Raw genomic sequence first — 16,343 nt, forward strand, 5'->3', positions numbered from 1 at the left:
TAAAAGTGTCTTAGTCAGTGGTTCTTCAGTCGGGTGTCCAGGACCTTTCAGGGGAAGAGGGTTGTGAAGACAGTGACAGGAAGGTGTTATTTAAACACTCAAAGAGCTTTACAAAAGTTGGGGCCCGCAGACTAATTTGACATCAGCCTTCCTTGTTATCTGCACAAGGCACTCACATTATGTTAGTGATAGGGAGGGAAAGAACAGATATTTACTAAATTACTAGGTTCCTGACAGTAACTGATTTAATTCTCCCCGAAACCTTGACAGAGCAGCACATTTATCTCCATGTTGAAGACGTGGAAACTAAGCGGTAAGTTTCCTTAGGCCTCCTGCAAGTCAGTAGCCTTTGAACTCAAAGATTTGACCCAGGTCCACGTAACAACAGCTTTGGCCATGTACTTCCCGCACTGCAGCTCCCCGGCGGGGAAGGTCTGATGGGTAGTTAACTAGGTTCCTGACTAGTTAAAAAAGTGGGTAATGGATTTCTTGCCCTTGGTAGACAGTCATGGTACAAACCTGTAAAAGTTGTCGCTGAGCTGTTGGGCTCCTGAACCTGATGGCTTTGACCTTGGGATTAAAGGAGCTGTGATTGCACAGACTGCCCACCAGGTGGCACTGCGAGCTCACCAATGGAATCAGGCTCCCGGCGGCACCCACCTTGAGCCCACGGGTGCCTGGGGGAACTGGGCGCCAATTCATCATCCCTCCAGACGGTGGGATTTCCCTTTAAGCTTACTCTGAACTCTGTCAGCGGTGGCACAGCTGTGTTGGTTCTCTTTGGGGTTAAAGAGGGCCTGGTGTGATCCCACTCCTTTTTCTGACCTGGAGCTGGGACAGGATCTATCTCCTTGATGATTAGGTGGCCCAGGAGGGGGCTCCCGTGCTGTTGGGTGGTTGCACCCCCAGTTAAGACGGGTGGTAGATTTCAGGTGCAGGGAGGTCTTTCTGTTACTGCTTTTGCTGTGGTGCAGGCAGGAGCATCTACCAAAGGCGGACTGGAAGGTCCTGATGGGAAGGTGAGAAGTGGGTTGTAAACCGTGAGACCCCGGTGTGCTGGGGCTCCGGCAGCAGGGAGGGAGCGCGTCAGGGAAGGAGCTAGTATTTACTGAAGGCCTACTGCGTGCCAGGCACTGAGACGGAGCTTCCCCCTCTTATCTTATTTAGTTCTCACAATAACCCTGTGTTAGCTACACATATTGTCCACATTTTATAGATGAAGAAAGTAAATCTTACAAGGATAAAGGCAGGTCACAGGGCAGGTCAGCTTTGCAGACCGGACCCTATCCCAGTCCTTGCTCCAAGGACCAATCTCAAAGACCTGGGCCTAAGGGGTGCAGAGAGAACTTTAAAGTCTGTGGGTGGTGCACCCAGCACCAAACTCCCTCTTACTTCCTCAAGAATTTGGTTCCTGTAACTGTTCAAGAGACTACTTAAAAAAAAGGGGAGGGGTGCATGCAGGGTTATCACCTTTACAGATGAGAAACTGAGACTCAGAGGAGCTACGCACTTGCTCCAGGTTACAGCCAGCACTAAGCGGCTCAGCTAGGATTCCAATAAACATCTATGTGACTCAGAGCATCTGCTCTTTTGAGAAGGCGAATACGAGAACTCGGTCATTTATTCACACTCAACAAGCACTGACCAGACAGCATCTAAGCACCAGGCATAGCAGCAGCCGCTTTTATTTCAGATTAGTCTTAATAAGTATTCTTTAGTCTTCCAGGCTGGTCCTTGTATCACCCATTTTAATGCAGTGTCCTGCCGCCACAGGCAGTCAGTGAAAACTTACTGAGCAGAATGGAACAGAAGGGGACTGGTTATGTACACCAGGGGTGCTCGAAGTGGGCCAGGTCTTTGGATGCTCCAGGGGTCGTGTAACCAAGTTACTGAAACGGTTCATTCTGATGCAATGTGGCCAGCTCTTGTTGAGTGCCTAACATTTTATTCTTTTATTATTTAGTTACCTTTGGCCATACCCAGCTTGTTGCTAAAATTAGATTGTCCACTGAGATATAATGTGACACTAAAGTCTAAGTCCTGCAAAGGCAGGAGCCTGCGAGCCTCACCCTAGAGGCGGTGGAGGAGGGGAGCTGAAGCTGTAGGCGTGGGAAGGCAGCATTTTGTTTAGAATAAAGTTGTGTTGGAAATTTGGTTGTTTGGTTAACCAGCTGTGTGAACTTAGGCAGGTGACATGCCTTTCTGGATATCAATGTCTACCTCTGTGGGAGGCATTCACTGTCTCGCTCTCATCGCCAGTGTCAGCCCCTTGAGCACGTCTGAGTGCTGAGGGCTATATTTTCAGTCCCTGGTACAAGGCCTGGCTCGTAGTGAGTACTCAATAAATATTGAAAGGAGAAAAACTGTTCTTTGAAGTATGTAAGGCAAGTTCAATGATTTCATCTATATACATGGGGCAACAGATTCAGGTGGTTTGTTAAATGAGATAATTAATTTGAGATTTGCTCAAGGTTACTCACCTAAAAATGGTAGAAGCCAGGTTTCCTGAATCCTGGCCTTGTAATGTACTGGGTCTGAGTTTCCTTATCTGTGAAAATGACCTCCTAAGGGATTGCTGGGGTCCTTGTATCTCAAATATCCTCTGTGTTTAGGTCAGCCACTCATGTGGGTAGAGGAGAATGTCATCCCAGATCAGAAATAACCAGGATTAACACAGATATTTGGAAAGCTGCATTCATTCATTCACTCATTCATGCAAAAATTAATTTTTGAGCACTTGTTCTGTGCCAGACCCCATGTTATATTTTGAGAGTAAATACAAAGATAAAACACAGTCCCTGTCTCCACTGAACTTACAGCCTAGTGGAGGGTTCAGAGAGTGACAGTTATGAAGGTAGCTGGCTGGTCGCCGAGGACAGGGGAGGTAGGGGGCGCTGCTGGAGCAAGAGGGAGAGAAAGGAAGGGGTCAGAGGAGGCGCCCTGGGACACGCTTGCTGTGTGTGAGCAGAAGCCACCCAGGAGAAGGGTCGGAGAAAAGCGTCCACATAACCCTGGGACAGCACGAGCGGTTTGTATCTTCTGCTCGGCTCTGCTCTTCTTGCCTGGCAGGAGGAAGAGGGACCTGCAGCTTCTGGGGTAAAGCATGGAAACGTGCTATTGCTCCACAGACAGCTTGGTTCTGTGTGTAGCAGGGGTGATATTTTAAAAATACTCCCTGCGATGCTTCCTGTGACAGGGAAGGAGGCCAGCACATGTGCACTCGGCCACACTGTCTCCGAGCATTGCTGCTGACACGGGCCCGCTCCGAGGACTCCTATGAATAGATCCATGGCTTCGGTGTTTTGGGTTTGGGTTGCCTAGAAGCAGACCTTGAGCCAAGGAGTCCCGGGCAGTCAGTTTATTGGAAGGTGGGAGGAACATGGGGGCTGAGGGGGTGTGATGGGGAAAGAGGAGTCGGCTACGAAAGGTGGTTTGCTCACCGATTTACAGCCAATTCGTTGCACAGAAAATGCTGGCAGCCAAGCGTTCAGGAAGGGCGAAGCCCCCTGGGACCAGTATGAAGGGCCTCAGAAGTGAGCTTTGGTCCTGTAAGTATGTGATTCTCAAGGCATTTTTCAGGGGCTTTCCTTCCCCTCCTCCGAGGCCATTGCTAGAGGAAAGGCTCCGGGGCCCCTCGGCCTAGTCACCGGGGCAGCCCTCCCTTATTTCCTGTGCATTTTAGGGTTCCTCCCCAGAATTCATTTTAACAAAGGTCTCTACAGGTGAAAACAAAGACTGAAAATCTGGGTAGTAGTGATGAGGGAGTCATCAAAGTTTCGAACCAGTGGGTGAATGAAACTATAAGTGATTATTCTGTGCTCTCACTCCCACAGGCTGGCAGTGGGTGACGCAGGTGGGCGAGGCAGGGACGTGCGGATGACACCAGTGGGCGTGCGCAGGGCAGACGCGGGGAGGGCATCTGTGAGCATGGAGACAGCTTCGTGGCAGGTTTTGGTCATCCTGACGCAAGTGATAACATCTGGAACAACCACAATCGCGCTGTGTTTTAAGCCTTTCCTCCACACCTCTGGGCTGTTGCAACTTTGTGCTAAACTTCCCTCTGGTAACTATACTCCAAGCTAAAGATTCCTTTTGTCCTTTGGAAGTGCCTGTGACTGCAGGGTAGGGGCTCCAGGGGTGCACTTGTGTCTACAAGGAGCAGCGACTGAATGCAGTGCCCCAAAGCGAGGCAGTAGGGGGCTTGAGAGTCGTGCTGAAGTCTTGTTATCACCATGCGAGGAGAGCAAGCCATCCCAGGGTGGTACAGCGTTGTGTCCTTTCATTACTGCCACTGCTCCTGGGAAGTACGCTCGATGGGATACGTATACACAATTCCAAGTACCCAGTTCAAGAAGGAATGCTTTCCCCATTATTCTTAGTCAACCCAGAGAGCTTGTTCTCGGTGGGAGTCACATGAGAGTCCCTATAGCAGGCCATTGAGCTTCATTGAACAAGGCCGATGGCACACTTCTTCATGCAAACAAGCCATTCAAACCTTTAAAGAGTCCTCTGGCTTGGAGACTTGTGATAGCCACCCTGGAGACTGTCTAACTCCAGTTTTGTGCATGAACACATTTGCCTCTGCTGATGTTTTCCTCCGGCCCCTGTTAGATACGCCACACAGTAACTATTTCACATCTCGCTATGGCTCTAATAGAACCATAAAGGGAGCCTGCTCTGCTTTCTCTCTGGATGATGTGCTTTCCCTGTTTCCAAGGGAGTCAACTGCCCTGTTAACTGTATCAAAGTCCTGTAGGGGGGTGGGACTCCCTGCCTCTCTGTCTCCAGGATAATCTATCATTGCGACTCCTCCTTATGGCTCGAAAAGACTTCCAAGTTAGTAAAAATGCTCATGTTTTGAGCATTCTTATATTTTTTTGGATGCCTTTTAACTGCAGATCCGCTGCTCTACAGCTTCCACCTTTAAAGGCCTAACTGGATAGTTAGCCCTCGGGTCAGTGACCGTCCCAGTTGGCTGGTAGCCTGCTGCTGCCCCCAGTGGTGAGGTTGTCCAATTGCAGTGGCCTGGTTGAAATCTTTCCCCACTTCCCAAATCCCCTGACGCTGGAATGAATGACCTCACCACACTGGATTCCACTTTGTGCATGGTGTACAGTAACCCACACCACTAACGACACACGGTGTTAACTATGAGAAGATCTGAGAGTGACATACATGCAGAGGAGCAGCAGAGGGCACAGGACCCCCTGTGTTCCCAGAGTTGTCCAGTGAAGTCTGCTTGGCTTATAGGGCTGGTAGAAGGATGTTGTCAACTGCTTTACGCATTATAGGGAAGGCCAGGAAGGAGTGGGAGGGCACTTAGTTGTTCATGTAACAAAGAAAATAACCCTGATAAGCCTCCTGATAAGCCAGGGAGTTTGTGAACCAACATGGCTATCAGTGGAACCCTCACCTCTGTTCATTCAAACTAGCTCATCGTGAAGACCTCAGGAAATGAGCAAATGATGTTCCCTGGATTGGAAACCAAAGGTTTGTCTTTCCTAAAAGAGTCATGTTTAGATTCTGGTTCTCAGTTATAAATTTCTCCCATTGGGTGACAACTTCTAGTACATCCATATCGAAAATCCTCCCTGTTTCCTGGAGCTCTGGGGCTCAACTCTTAAACTATTTTAAACTCACTCCCTTGGGTTAACAACAAAAGACTTAAAATCAGAAGACAAGGGTTTGAGTACATGCCTGGCCATTTGCTAGCTGTGTTGTCTTGGAGAAGTCATCAATTTTTCTGAATCTGTTTTCTCATCAGTAAAATATCTAACTTTTGGGACTTCTCTAAGAGTCAAAAGAAACTATAAACGTCAATGCTCTTTCCAGACGCCAAAGAACTCTACCAGAGTTTGCTATGATTGTTATTGCTACCTGCAAAATTCTAGGGAACCGGTTGCTACATAAAGGCACTGCTTGGCTCGCCCTGAAGCAGCTGTTCAGGTTCTGTTTACCACACATGGGTGACCAGTTTACTCCAAGGAAATAGTTTACTCATTACAAATAGCACAGGGTGCCTCCCACTTAATGTAGAACACAGCCTACGCCATCCCAAGAGCCAGCCCGATGCCAGATGCCACACTATGTGTGCAATAGAGAATAGCCGGGCCTGCTGTCTTATGAAAATATAACGGCAGTTATCTGATGTGATTAAGGCTTGGGTGAACAAGCCCAATTCAATGACATGTTGTTCTGAATCCCACTACAGGCTTTCTTGGACAGCAAACTCCATTTTTTCACCTGATTGCCCTTATGAGTTTTCCTAAATTTGGCTGAGCCTTTGATTTGCTCTGGTACAGTGGGGGGAGCATGTGCTTTAGACATGGACAGACTTGGGTTCAAGTTCCAGCTTCTTCGAAAATGAATGGCCTTTGGTGAGTTACTATAACTCATTTAGCCTTGGTTTTCTCACCTATAAAGTGGGGATAGTAATATCCACTTTGTAGGGTTGCCTTGAGGAGTAAGATAATGTGTTTAAAGCATCCAGTCTAGAATCAACTGAGCTGTACATAAATGTTGACTGTGTAATAAATAACCAATGAGCTCACCTGCCAAAGGGTAGGGTCCACTCAAGCATTGTTGTTAAGTATGTTACAGCGATTTTCAAGCTTCACTGCATCTACAAAGCATCCAGTAACCCTGCTAAAATGCAAGTTCAGATTCAGTAGGTCAAGAGTGGGACTTGAGATTCTGCATTTCTAACAATCTCCCAAGTGATGCTGCTGCTACTACTCAGGGGCCATATTTTGAACAGTGACACTTTTACCCTTACATAGGACATCTAACCTATTAAGTCAGTAAGGCCCGCCCCACCTCTTCTCTACTGCTCTGGCTTTACTCAGAAGTTCTCAAGCACCATTTAACCAACTGATGCCTGTATGACTGCAGAATCCATTGTGAAACAAAGATTCCTGAATCCATCTCAGGAGATTCTATTTCTGTAGGTGAGGAGATGGGGGCTTGTAATCTGTATTTTAAAAAGGCATCCTAGATGATCCCAGTGGGAATCAGCCATGTAACAACTACTTCCAGGTGGTGAGCCAGCATGTTAAGACCCATTCATTATTATAATTGAGGCTGAACAGGATTCACATATAATTCTGAGTGTACGTCATGGGCACATGGAGGCTCCCTGACTAAAGGATAAAGAGGAGTCAGTCAAGGTTCTTTGCGTACTTGATTGTCAACATGCCCAGTGTTAGAAACCCCTCTCCACTTACCACTATTATCAATAAAATATTCATATGTCTGCACACTTATGGGATTCTAATCACGTGGCCACTGATGATCAGGGAAACTTGGATACTCCTGGCTTTCACTTTGCAAAGCAGCAACATTCAGGGTTTAAGTGCGTAGACTTTGGGGTCAGAGGGACCAGGGCTTCCATCCTGGCTCGACTGCTGGAAAGTTGTGTGACTTTGGGTAAGTCACTTAACCATATAGGCAGCAGCTTTCTTATCTGTGACATGCAGACATTAGCTATAGCCTAGGTTTATGGTGAGGACCATCAAGCCCGACAATATCATTGTTCTTCTTGTGATGGCAGCTTGATTCTTCCACCTTCTCAGGCCAGAGGCCTCGCAGTTACCTTCGACTGCTCTCTTTCTCTTGTACCCCACATTCAGTGCCTCGACAAATTCTGTTTGCTTCACTTTCCAGACAAATACAGAATCCACCCACCCCTCACCGACTCCTCTACTGCTCTCCTGGCTTGTGCCGTCTGTAGTGTTCACGGGCCTGTAGCGATAGTTCGCTATTTTTGTCATAGCTTCCTAACTGGTTCCTCTGGTTCTACTCTTGCCCACATAGTTTATCCTCAATAAATTAAAATGCAAATTGTTCATGTTACTCCTCTGATCAAACCCTCCAATGGCTCCCCATTTTTCTCAGAATAAAAACCAAAGTCCGTACAATGTCTTTTACAAGGTCCTGAGCCATCAGAGTCCCTGTTCCCTCTCTGAGCTCATTTCCGAGTGCTTCCTCTCTCTTCACTTTACTCCAGCCACCGAAAGCCCCTTCATTTTTGACAAACATCTCAAGCAAGCTCCAGCCCTTGTCTCTCTGCCCTGAATGCCCTCTGCCTGAGGGGTCTTCTCGCTGATGTCTGCATGACCAACTGCTCCTGCTTCACATTTTTCCTCAAATGTCCCAGTAATGCCTATCCCAGACCACCCCATTTAAAGTCTCCTGTGCCCCCTCTCCCTGGGCTCAGGACCTCCTTTACTCAATTCTACTTTTATTTTTTTTCCAAATCATCCTCTAGCACATTATATAATTTACTATTTAAATTATGTTTGCTGTTCATTGTCCTTCCCACAGAAATGTCAGCTCCATGGGGGTAAAGAATTGATTTCTTCCATGTGCCTAGCATGTACCAGCATGTTACATAGTAGATGCACAAGACATATTTTTGAAATAAATGAATGATGCATGTAAAGTCCTGATCATAGTGCCTGGCATGTAGACAATGTTGAGTCAATGGTGGTTTTGATTATTTGTGAAACATCGGAAAAGCTCTGTCTTGAGTGCCCTGCCCAGAGCCCTGCGAAACACGTGTGTGCCTTTCAGAGAACCCATCGAAACACGTGTGTGCCTTTCAGAGAACCCATCGAAACACGTGTGCCTTTCAGAGAACCCATCGGAACACGCGTGTGCCTTTCAGAGAACCCATCGAAACACGCGTGTGCCTTTCAGAGAACCCATCGGAACACGCGTGTGCCTTTCAGAGAACCCATCGGAACACGCGTGTGCCTTTCAGAGAACCCATCGGAACACGCGTGTGCCTTTCAGAGAACCCATCGGAACACGCGTGTGCCTTTCAGAGAACCCATCGGAACACGCGTGTGCCTTTCAGAGAACCCATCGGAACACGCGTGTGCCTTTCAGAGAACCCATGCCTCATCGTGGCCTGGGCGGTGAGTGGGGCTGGATCTTCACCCTCGCGGGTCAGAGGTGAGCGACTCGGCACCCAAGAGCGAACTGATTCATGTAGCGAGTGCGTTATAGAGCCGGTACTGAATAGATTGTAAGTCTCTCAGTTCTAAATCCAGTGCTCGTCTCTGCTGCCACACAAATTAGAAAAAACGAGAGATAACGTCTTACACCAGGTTCTCAGCTTTTCCAAGCCCAGATTACGTGTTAATCAAACACCCAAAGTGCTGACCTGCGCAGGTGCCAAGATAATGTCAATAGTCTAACACGGGCCTCATTTATCCACATCACCTTGAAACAAAGATCTGTAAATTTGGGTGACATTGAATTAAATGACAAGGATCAATTACAAGAACTTTCACACCGTGGATAAAAAAAAATCACTGATTCCCCAAAGAGATTGTAAATGTCTTGTCTTTTTCTGTTACTTGGCTAAAATAAAGTCAGTTTTGAATAATGTTAAGCTCTACTTGGAATAAGTTATATTACAATAAATGTACTGGAAATGGAAAAATGAAGACTGAAAACATCTATAATCCTGTCACCCCTGCAAATCAATAGTTGTCATTTTAATGTTCTCTTCTGCTCTTTGCTTATATGCATGCTATTTTTGCATGGCATAGCAATATTTTTCTCTTTTAATTTAATATATGCTCCATTTTTTAGCTTTAACCGTCTCATGTTTAGAAATGTTATATTTAACAGTTATATAAAATACCATCTAGTTGGTGTACCACAGTTCATTAAACAGTTCCCTTATTTTTGGATTTGTAGGTTATTTCCAATGTTTTACGGTTTAAATGGCATAGCAATAAATGTCTGTGCACATGCAGATTTTTATTCAGGCATCTCTCCCCACCCCAGCCTATTATCAATTCCCAAGAGTGTTTCCACTGGATTTTTAAAAGTCTTTCATAATTCATTAAATATGGTTCCATTTTTTTTGCTCCTGTTCATGGCTTGGGATGGTTCCATCAAGTGGCTAATATACATTGTAGAGTTGGGAAGTTAGAAAACAATAGATCACTATCCTAGCTTGTTAATTCTCTCATCAAGGCACAGCTTCTATCATGGCCCCATCCTGGAGATGCTACTGTTGGAATTGTTTTCTTCCCTGGAAATTTACTCAGTAAGTAAGGAAGTTTCACAGTTTGGAGGACTCTGCTGTCAACTTTCAAGCACCTGAACTCTGGCTTAGATCCCTCAAGACAGGCTCTGGTGGGAAGAGGGCTGGACTTGGAGTCAGAAAATTTGGATTTAAATCTTAGATATGCCATTTATAAAAAAATACTTTGTAAAGTTCTTTACATAGTCAGGTATTATTATCTTTTTATTAAGAGAAAGAAAAAGAAATGTAGTTGATCAAATGGACTTTTAAACTCCCAAAGAGTGTTTTAAGGGTTTAGATCTTAGCTTTGGCTTTAAAATTTTTTTTTAAATTAAATTAAATTTTTTAATCCTCATTTGCAGATATGCTTATTGATTTGAGAGAGAGGGGAAAGGGAGGGAAGGAGAGAGAAAGAGAGAGACGTGAGCGAGAACATTGATCAGTTGCCTCCAGTATGCTCCCTGACCAATGGGGATTAAACCTGCGACCTCGGTATGTGCCCTGACCCAGAATCGAACCTCAGCCTTTCCGTGCACAAGATAATGCTCCAACCAACCAAGCCACACTGGTCAGGGCTTAGCTCTGGTTTTAGACCTGACCCATTAGAAAGGTACATCGTGTGATACATGTGAGAGTGTGTTTCCTCCTGGGTTGAATGTATGCAGTAGAAAGATAGACCTGGACTTAAGTCCAGGAAAAATTGACAACCCCTCTAAAATGGGGCTAATAATAGGGCAAAAAGAGAGAATTAAATGAGAAAGTATAAGTCATATTTCTATCAGAATACCTGACATTCTGGCTTCTGTAGCATTAGTTCTCTCTCCCAACTGCCATTCCCCATGAGAGGTTAACAGGTATTTTCACAAGTTTTTTCCCCATAACCATTAAGGAAATAAGACTTTACTATAGCCTCAATGTATTTTATTTTGGTATCCATGAAATATTTAGGAGTATTTTAAGTAAAATTTTCTTATTTCAAGGGCATCTTGAATTATTTCTGGAGACAGGCTGGCTCAGTTGGCTGTATTCAGCAAGGGATAGCTGACATTTAAGCTATTTATTTCATTATATTTGCTATGCACTTCATCTTTCTTGTTGGTACAGAAAGAATGGTTTTATTTTCAAGTCAAGATAAATACTTATGTCCAAGACTCAGAGTTTGGCTGCAGAATCGCGAGCATTGGTAGTTTAAGAGCATAAATATTGCTGTAACTTGTCCATGAGATGGAAAGTAATAACTTCCTTCATCCATTTCAGTCCCGTCTAAAAAAGTTTGTTTTACTATAGAAAAATACAACAATTCTTTCCATTTCTACACCACTCTACATTTTATATAATATGTTTACATGACTTATCTCAACCAGATCTTACTATACAACCTTGGGGCATTCAGATTTGAAAGGCATTTATTATTAAATACCCACTATGTGTTGGGTTTGGTTACTAGGCACTTAGGTCCTTACACATAACTCTCAGGTGATCTTCACTTTCAACACTTCATGAAGGACAGGTAATTGGAAAGCAGAGTAGCTAGGACTCAAACCCATCCCTTGAACTCCCAGTCCAGTGCTTTTTCTTTCTTTTCAACAACCTTGTTCCTCAAGTGGATGGTGTGATACTGTAGAAAGATCACCAGCTTAAGTGAGAACACAGGGGCACTAACCTCAATGGGTGGCTCATGGTGGGACCTCGGGGGAGTCACATCCCCCCTCTGGGCCTCAACTACCTCACATGTAAAGTGAGGAGCGTAGACACAGTGACCTTTCTAGTTTTTCTCTGTCCTGGCGATTCGTTTGCCTATGGAACATGCTATAGTGGCAATATTCGGAGGATGAGCTTTCATTGCACAGACATCCAGATTTGGAAAGGAGTTTCTGAGAAGAACCTCAGGTTTGGAATGATCTTGTCACTTGACTCTATAGCTTTATCCCAGCAGTCTTGACCTTCAGTGCCCCAGGTGGAAGGCAAAACCAGAAGTTTGATCTGATCCTGCCTCCCTGCTTAACACAGAAGACTATCTCATCCTAAAGGAAACAATGAGAAGAAAAAATAGAAAGAAGAAGTCTGATGTGTTTTTATAATATACTCAGAGCATAGATCATTAGTGTTGGAAGGAACCTTGGCAAGGATTTGTTTCAACTCAATAATTTAATATACTAGAAAACTGAAACCCAGAGCAAGGGAATGCAGGAAGGCCCAAGGTCTCACAGTGAGGTAGAAGCAGTCAGGACTAGAACTCAGGGCTTCTGGATCCCAGGCCAGTGCCTTTACTACCAGTACCTGGGAGCTCGGGGCAGTGCTCATGCTCAGGTTCCTGCTAGCCACGAAGTATGTAAAACTGTGGGTTGATTAATGCAATCTTAGATTGCTTTAATGGAAGCAACAGAAATACAGTGGGCACTATTGGTGGGAATGCTGATTGGTGGAGCAACTATGGAAAACAGTATGGAGGGTCTTCAAAATATTACAAATGGAACTGCGTTTTGACTTAGTGATTCCACTTCTAGGTATATATCTGAAAAACCCCCAAACACTAAATTGAAAGAACATATGATTCAATAATAGTCACTCCTATATATCTAGGGTGTGTAGATTATTTTAATTCCCCTTTCTTTTCAGAGACAGAAACAAGTTCACCATATTGAAACCCTCAAGACAAAGGAGCCCAGGAAAGAAATCTCATCAGAAAGACAGAGGAAATTTTCATGGAATTGCTACGAGCCAGAAACTTTTAATGAATCCAGTCGTATCGCTTACCAAGTTAAGACCCTCTCAGATGTCAGGAGATAGATGGGTAGATGTCAGCTCATAAAGTACAGCTCCGGTGTAATAGCAGAAATACAAGAAGCTGGAATCCCTCCATGCTAAGAGGCAATGAAGGAAGCCAGAGATGAATTGGAAGAAACTCTGGTTACCAAGAGGGGATAACAATTGTTTTTTGCTAAATCAAATATTTATGAGACTGGGATTTGATTACCCATGGTTTAACAATTCAAGGGAAAGATAATTTTCTAAAATGCCCAAGGTGTTGGAGTAATTCAGATAACTGTTTCTTGTATAAAAATAATCACGAGAATATGAAATGCATGCAAATTGTGATGGGGATAGTAGACATTTTGCAATGTGAAGGCATCATGGTGTAACATGCTGGAAGGATTAAAATACACCCTCTTCTTATAGGCACTATTTCATCCCTGGTCAATCTATAGCATTTGGCTTTCATTTTTGATTTTACTAACATTTACTGAATGCATACCATGTATCAGACACTTCTATTTGACTTTAAAATTCTCAACAATCATGAGTGCCATTAAGGTATATATAGCTATTTCACTTTATGGGAGAGGAAACATATTCAAAGAAGTTAAATGGTGCTCCAGGGATACAGAGCTTATAGGGTAAAAGTTTGGCTTTGTACTCAGGTCCTTATGTACACCAAAAATCCACAGTCTTTCCCCCATACCACTCTGCCATTCAGGCATTTCTAAACTATAATTTCTGGCCCAAAGGGGATTATGAAAGCTTAGTTTGAGATATGTAGTCTTGATAGAGAAAAAAAAAAAAGCAATACATTATTTTGAGTGGGGATGAAATAAGGAAGGTCAGGATCATCCATCAAGTGTGTCCACTGATTCACTGCTGGAAAAATCCTGATCATTACCTTTGGTGAGAAATGAACCAGAGTCTGTGAGAGCTGAAGGAACCCGGCATGCATGTGACTTAGCCTTCTCATTTAACAGATGGGTACCCTGGGGTTATAAGGGGGAAGTGATGTGTCCAAGGTTGTTATGTGATGAATCAGTGTCAGAGCTCCTTCACCACTGTCCCGGCTCTCCAGCACAATCTTGGATTTGTTCTCTGGAACTACATGAGAAAAGGCTAATCTCCTTCCACATGACAGCCCTTTAAATATTTGGCGACAGTGCTCCCGTGCCCCGGGTCTCCTCCTCTTCAGGCTAAGTAGCCTTTCATTGGTCAAACATTTCCATCATGGAAGAGTTTCCAGATTCTTCATTATGTTCGATCTTTTCCAAAAGTGCATCACGTTTTCAATTTCCTTCCCAAACGTTGGTACCCAGAAATGAATAAATCACTTTAGGTTATATCAGGAAAAGATTCAGTTAAGGAGAGTGGATATAAGTTCTTGCAACTTGCACGATTAAGATTGACGTTACAATAGTTGGTCTCAGGATTATGGAGTCATGAATACGGCAAATTGAGTTGAAATGGAATGATTGCTCTTCATACTTCAAGGTTAAAAAATATTGGATAAAATAATACCGAAGAGTTTTTGCACACATAGCCAAAGAGTAAACCAGGAACAGAAAATGCCCAGGTGTGAAAACAAACAGGAAGCTCAATGTCAGAACAGGAAAGCTGAAAAAGCTTCTATGGTTACCATAACATCATACAGAATTGAATGTTGGGGGACTGGGTATTAAGATTCTCTGATATTGGCATCAGGAGCATATTTAGGGCCTCAGACTTCAAGCTCATGGTATATAGCTGAGGGGTGGGGAATGTCCGGCCTGCAGGCCATATAAGGCCTGTGAAATCATTTGGTCTGGCCCTGCCAAGGCAAGCATAGGCTGGACTCTAAATTCAATAAGTCTGGGAGCTTTTATCATAGCAACAATAATTTTGTATGGCCTTTGAATGATGTTATAAATATCCAAATGGCCCTTGGCAGAAAAAAGGTTCCCCGCCCTTGCTGTAGATGAACTACCTGTCTAAAGGCAAGAGCCATGAAGATCTACCCATTTCTGGAATGAAGACCAGATAAACCTGGCCCACCTTCTGGGAGGCAGAAAAGAAGTGTGTAATTCACCTGAGGCTGTGTCTGGCAAACAGATCAGCAGTTGGAAATAACCCCAGGTCTGTAACCCACAGGAGTGTGGACTAAGGCTCAAAGTAGTACTGGTATAGGATGAATAGCAAACCAAAAACATAACATAAAACCAGGCTGACCACAGAGATGAACAGAGGCCGACACAAACCCTTTAGGGACGCTTCTGAAGCACCAAGACTCCCACAGTGCTGTTGAAAATAAGCGCACAATCAAATATTAAAAATCACACAATGGAATCAATTGCCATGAGAGAAATTAGCAGGTGAAACAAATATCAGCAGTTAAACTAAGCATCATCTCAAGAGATAGAAACAATAGAACAATCTACACGAGACAGATTTTAAGTGATCCAAGAGGTAAAAGACGAAAAAGGTGTAGAAAGTGAGGCACAACAGGATAATTTGAAAAATCACAGATAGATTTGAAACAGAACTGAAGTGTAACCTAAGTGAAGAAAAGATTATTAAATAAAGCAGTTTGCTACTTTTTGGCCATGGAGAGCTAATCTGAAAAGTGTAGATTTTTTGAGACACAACGTCAGGCCCTAAAATTATGGTGTTATTTATTCCAACTTTATAGGAAGCCTCCAGCTACTTGGAGACCTTGAAAGTTCCCTTCAAAAGTAAAGAATGACCACATTTGCTTTAACCACAGAAGCAATTAACTCTCCAGCAGTGTGGAAAACAGCTTTTGATCTGTATTTATCGATGCATAGATTTCACAGAGCTGTGATATTTGAAGACAAATGGCTGTGTCCATAATTAAGACTACTGAGGGACTGGCAAGTGTGATACGATGATAGAAGACCCAGAGAAAGGGCAAGGGAGCGAGGCTGGTCAAGACGATACAGTCTCTGCGACCTTGGTGCCCTCTTCCCCTTCATTGATTTCCCAATTAAATATAACTTTTAGTCAGTCAGGTCCCATATACTGCAAGTTATTGATATCCTGCTGTAGGAAGTAAGGATGACCTACAGATGAAGCCTTCAGGGAGGGTGACCTCACTTTATTTTTGTGTTCAATAAAGCAAGGTGATGAAGAAGAAGGCCTCCATTAGCGATCTTTTCTATGAAGACGGTTTTATTAGCCAATAAAACTCACAGAGGAGGTAGTGGTCACAGTTGGCAAGGGTCTTGATTATGTACTGGGTTTGTGTTCTGACTCCACCACATTTAAATGTGTTAGATCATTTAATCCTGGCAAAAACTTTGTCAGGTATTGTGACCCTTGTTTTAGAGACGGAGAAAATGAGTCTTAGAAAAGTTAATTGAGTTTTCTAAAACCACACAGTAAATCATGGAGTCATTTAGGATCAAACGCTGATTCCAGAGAAATAGGAATATGTGTTCTTACTTGTTTTCAGTACCAGTCTGACTAGCTATGCTGCTGATTAAGGATCATAAGGGCTCCCCATCTCCCACCAGGTTAAGTCCAAGATTTCCGGCACGGTATG

This window comes from Miniopterus natalensis, chromosome 11, assembly GCF_054644295.1.
Source record: "Miniopterus natalensis isolate mMinNat1 chromosome 11, mMinNat1.hap1, whole genome shotgun sequence".
Taxonomy (NCBI): Eukaryota; Metazoa; Chordata; class Mammalia; order Chiroptera; family Miniopteridae; genus Miniopterus; species Miniopterus natalensis.